Raw genomic sequence first — 6,203 nt, forward strand, 5'->3', positions numbered from 1 at the left:
CTAAAGCTTCGTACAGTAATTAACTGAAGATGACAGAAGTTTCTGTCGAAACATGTTTTACAGACTCAAAAGTTTTGTCGCTTTCTTGAAATAATAATAATAATGATACAAAAATTTCTATAGCGCTCCATTCTAGAGCTCTAAGGTGATTTACAATAAAATGTTTAAAGCAGTAACTTAGTAAATAATAATTCGAAAAATACTAGTGCAAAACTACAAATTAAAATAACGCTTAAAAAGATATGTTTTAAGGTTACTCTTAAAAGATGTAAGATCTAAACTACATTTTATATGCTCTGGAAGATTATTCCAAAGTTTAGGGGCACTGACCGAAAAAGCATGATCACCCTAAAATTTTAACCTTGATCTAGGTGTCACTAACAAGTTACTGGTTGATGATCGTAAATTCCTAGATGGCGTGTAAGTTTCCAACAAATCACGAATGTAGCTAGGAACTAAATCATTTAAAGATTTAAAAGTCAACAGTAGGATTTGAAAACAATCCTCTGCTCCACGGAAGCCAGTGTAGTATCTGAGTAAAGGAGTAATGCAGTCATATTTAAAACCACATAAGATTAGACGCGTCGCACAGTTCTGAAATAACTTAAGTCTATGAATTAAGTAGTTCGGAAGTCTATATAACAGAGAGTTACAGTTTTCCAATCTACACATTACGAAGGCATGCGTTAACATTTTGGTGCTTTCAGCTAACAAGAACTTCCTAATACAAGAAATATTACGCATGTGTAAAAAGGCCGATTCGCAAATGGCAGCCACTTGGCGTTCCATGTTCAAATTACTGTCAAAAATAAAACCTATGTTGCTGGCAGAGTGAGAGGGATTTATAACTGAACCATCAACCGCTGTGAAAGTGAGGAGCTAAGAGACTGGAGGAAAAATTAAAACAAAAAATGAAAGACAAGAAAAGAAAATAGCTTTGGACGTTTGATTGTTTCTTCGACCACCTAAAATGTTCCTCTGTGGTTGCACACCTTCTCTATAACACTTCATTACAACTTATAAGCTACAGGGGAAAATGTACCTCAAACCTATCAGTAATATTACTATCATTTTAGTCACAATACGCTTACAAGCTAACACTTATTTCACCATCGAAAGCAAAACGAGACAAATGGAACAATTGCGAAGGAGCAAAAAAGAGGCTAAGCGATCCAAGCGTAGCAAAATGGTAAAAACCAATAGTGACTTAAATACACAGAAATGAACCTGTACTCAACTTAAACAAAAGCAAATGAAACATCGGAACAAAACATCGTGAGCTCGAAAAATGAAGGTTTTTCGAGCGAGCAGTGTGTTACTGTTACACGACGAATCATTTCAGATGCAAATAACAACCGCTGACCAACCGCTGACCAACTCGTTTTCTTTCGTTTTGCCGTCAGTTAATTTTGATTTGCCGTGACTTTTTGTTTTGCCGTGACAGTTGTGGGCCACCGTAAAGAATAGCCTGTCTTATGAAAATTACATCAAATGAAATCGAAATTATAGTACACTGTAGTATATTGCGAAATGGTAAAGGGCTCAGAAGTTATGTGTAGCTTCTCCATTATGGAACGTTATCCGTTAAATGAAATTTGTTGATATCACGACGATTTTGATCAGTTTGCATAGAGCGAAACCAGGGAGATTTCGCCGAGTGATATTAGCCAAGTAATTCTTGGTTTTCACTCACGTGACTAACTGCTTGACGACAATTGCTATCCGCCATGTTGGTGTTACATATATGTAAACAAAGCGTATCGAACCGCATTATTTCACGCCTGTAGAGCATCTTTTGTCTTCGAGAATCGCAGTCGAGGGCATAATGTTGTCTAGTTCGCATTTTGAGACGAAGGCAACAAACCTTTGTGGTTAGATTTTCTCTTGTTTCCGTTAGGGAAGAAGATAGGTCTTTGTCGCTCATCTGAAGCTGAATTTCTGTCATGTTGAGCTATAATTGCAGAAATAGGAAAGAATAAACAATATTATGCATTGTTACAGTTTAAAGGAAAGCCTTGTCAACTTTGGCCATGTGAAGGTAGGTGCTAAACAAACAGGAACAAACAAAAATGGAAGAGCTAAGTCTCTTTAAGTTGTTTAACTTGTGCCATTGCAGATCGTCATTAATTATTGTCAGCGAGTAGTGCTTCACATTACTGAGCCACCACTATCAGACCTGTAGGACAAAACACCAACACAGTATCTCGAACAATTTCCACTTAAGTCTCTTAGATCCTAAACAAAAGATCAAATCCGGCTTTATAATTACCTTATGAAAAATACGGGAAGTCGTGTTCTCAAGAAGAGCGTAGATCATGTTATCTTTTTCCTGGAGGTTTACTTCGGTGATTTTGAGCTAACGTGTAAACAAGGGAAATAGTAAATTTTCGGCGATATTTCTCGAGTATTCCCAAATGAAATAAAACTTTTCATGAAGAAATAAGAAAAGAGTGGAAGAGAGATATTAAAGTACTGCAGGCATAACCATATGTTACCTTCATTGTTAAATTTAACAACTTTTCATCAAGATCTCGAAGAGAAGAATGAACGACTCTAAGCTCATTCGTTTTGTTTTCCTGCAAATCAGTGGATACACGTAAATTGCTATATTCCATGTGAAAGAATGAGACTATGACACCTTTCAAAGGAATATGTTTCGCAACCAAGAGCAAAACCAGAAAGTCAACAAGAATACCCTACTCCTTACCAGACCCTGTTGAAGTTTTGTGACATTCCTCTCAAGGGCTGTTATCCTTGTTAATATATCTTTTTGTGTACCAGTGGAGAGACTGCCAGAAGAAGCTTTAAGATTAAGATAAAAAAGCAAGTGGGAGATAAGCACCATTAACTTGGATGAGTTTACATCAGCTCAATGTCTATCATCATAAGTGGACATTAAAATTCCCATCTTCATCAATCTGACTTTCCTCTCTCGTTGCAAAACAAACAAACAAACAAAATTTTGCCAAACGAGTTGCAAGAACGAATTTCAATCATATTGGAGACCCCTAGGGTCTATTGTTTGTATTTTTCTAGCGAAAAAGAAAGTAGAAATTAAAGGAAAATATGCAGCAAATATCCGTAGCAAGGAAAAATCGTTCTGGCTATTTGTTCATGTTCTGTTATTTTTTCCGGTTGCCTGAGAAACTCGGATCTTTTTCATGCTCGTAAAAATTCTTAGCTGGCATTTTCAAGTCATTATTTGCCAAATCTAGAAATATCTCGCAATATGCGCCATGTTCTACAAAGCGTGTAAAATAACATTTGTATGACGTCAGTAGTGCGTCAGCGCCCTGATCGAACATTCATGCATCACAGTGGCGATCACAGAGCCTATAGTGTTCCATTAGTTGGAGTAATAACATCTAAGTTCTAATTATTGCTTTATTTCATTGATTGTTAATAAGCGAGTGCCCCCTTAACACTGTAACAGTGATGTGAAGTATTTCCTTAGAAATCTTCTCGCTTCCTCGGGAGCTCTTGACAATGATCTTTCTCTTCTTTTTTTTCCTTAGCCGTGTCTAAGCGGTAAAAGACGAAACAATAGACATCGAAAACAATAGACATCCCGAAACAATAGACATCGGAACATAAAAACTTATCAATATTGCGGTTGCCACTCTTGACGTACTGTTTACTACTTGAATGTTAATTGAAGTGTATTTTCTTTTTGGAATCCAGCAGGGAACTAGAAAACAAGAAGAAAATAAGTGGCTTTTTATCTATTTGCCTGGTGAGAGCGACAAACTTGCTGGTAGGAGCGCAATGCGATGATAAATTGCAAGTGACTGTTTTCTAGAATGATGACACTAAAGTATAAAATTAATAACAAAAATTTTTATGACCCGCTGTCAAATTATCCGCATGATCCGTTTTAAGCTTAACTGCAATCAAGACAACAATTTTTCTTTGCTTAACAATAAATTTGAATGATGAATAAATACGATATCCCTTAAAAGATGATGACGTTCATAATTTTCATTTTCAGTTTGCATTGATTAAAATTTGCTTGAAGAAAACCCAAACATTAAATGGTATTTCTTGAAAAAAAAAAAAAAAAGCTTGATATGCAATTATAAACATCCCTTGTCAACCATGGTTATAATAAAAATATTGACAGATGGTTAAATGCAAGTGTCGGAAATGGAGACATTTTTGCTTTGAACAAAAGTTGTGATGTGAAAAATCGTCGAATTTTGCCATTAATCTTTAGTTGAGCTTAAAAACATTAATCCGAATATAACCGTATGGTTTAGTCAATCCGGTATTCAATGTTTCAGGAGCTTATAGATCAAGAATAAGAGTGCATGCAAGACAAGCACAGACGAAAACAGAACTCAAATAAACTGCGCGACCAGTCGGGGGATGCATACATGAACACCAGAACGAATAAGAGCTGCATCGGTACCTGCAGGACGCAGCATGACGAGGCTTTGAATTTGTTCACTCTCACAAAGTCGAGCTTTATCCACATACTTACCATCGCCCGTTGAACACCCACATCTTTCGCCCATTTTCCCGAACCACATCAGAAGAATCAGCACTAATGCAGCGATCGCCACCAAGTACATAATGAACGTGAAAATCATCACCGCTGATCGACTGCCTTCTCCACGATATTTTTCTCTACCGTACTTTGGTAATCGTTTTGTTTCCACGGGTCGTCTTTAGTTTCTTTTGGACCAATTTCCTCTTCTACACGATACGTGATTTGTCTTTTCATTGGGGTTTGTAAAGCGTGAGGATATTTTTCATTCTCGTAAACCCAGTCTTCAAAGCTTGGGTTTACAACAATACTCCCGCATTCAGCTTGCATCGCGGAAGGCTTTTAGTTTCAAGGCTCCGTGGTATTTTCGTTAAAAAGGCATGAGCTGAGTGTGCTCTGAGAAATTTGCTTTACATGACACGTTTTACGCTTGAAGAGTTCTTGGAAACAATAATCACACTAATCCAACCGAGTATTACGTAACGCCGTCAGCTTTTATTAACGCTCGATCACCGCTTTGCAATTTTTTAATAATCGGTCAAAATCTTTTTTTTTTGGAAAAATTGCTCTATATCTAGGTGAATTTCTTAATAGCTAAATACAGTATCATGTTGAATATCAAAATCTCAATTAAAATAGCTGAAGTCAGCCAGGAGATTTTACTGAAGAGGAATAAGGATCACCATCTCATGTTTTTCAGTGGGAAGAATTTGTTTATTATGGATTATCGGTTATGACGCGCGGCAAGGCGCGTGACAAATAAGATCTATGGAAAAAAAAAAACTCGGCTGTTCCCAAGGAAAGAACACTTTCTGAACAGTTATTGAGCAGATTTGCATCATTGGAAAAAATGTAAACGTTCTGGAAAATATCTTCAAAAGGCACGGAATTTTGACTGTTCAAGGGACAATTTTAATACTTGAAGTCTCTCGAAAACGCTAGCCTGAATACAAAAGCTTTTTGATGCGACTTACATTTGATAAAGAGACTTTGCAATCTAAAGTTTCCTTTGGAAATCCTTACCTTTTTTTTAAATTGAAACTCAAAACAGGATTTCGTTGATGAAGTTTGGGCCCATTGGTCTAAACTATTTAATGTTATAGTAGAGAAACACGCACCCTGTATAAAAAAGAGAGTTCGGTCTAATCAGCTTCCCTGGATCAATATAGAGATAAAGAAATCTATGCGCTTGAGAAACAAACTGTACAAAAAATATCGTCGCCGTCCCACTAAAGACGCGTGGGAGCACTGCAGGACGCAAAGGAACATAGTCACTAAACTGAAACGAGTCGCAATTAAACGATTTTGCGCTGATTCTGCCTCTAATGCAAGCACACCCAACAGCTTCTGGAAAAATCTGAAACCCCTATTACCCTCCGCAAGGAGGGAAGTCTCCTTGGATGATATTCACCTCATAGATGACGGCAAAGTCATCAGAGAACCTTCAAACTTTTTTAATTCATTTTTTTCTACCCCAGTCTTGGACCAGCCTGCCCTAAAACTCAAGCGGGAAGAATTTTCGACCCACCCTAGCATCTCCTCTATTTCATCGCGCGACTTTAAGCTGAACTTTTCTTTTCAACCTGCACGTGTCTCATATATTCAATCTGTTCTGGATAGGATCAAGTGCAATAAATCTTGCGGACCCGATAACACAATGCCCAAGATTCTTAAATATTCAGCACCATCTATAGCAGTTCACCTCACAAAGCTACTT

The sequence above is a fragment of the Pocillopora verrucosa genome, chromosome 7, assembly GCF_036669915.1.
Source record: "Pocillopora verrucosa isolate sample1 chromosome 7, ASM3666991v2, whole genome shotgun sequence".
Taxonomy (NCBI): domain Eukaryota; kingdom Metazoa; phylum Cnidaria; class Anthozoa; order Scleractinia; family Pocilloporidae; genus Pocillopora; species Pocillopora verrucosa.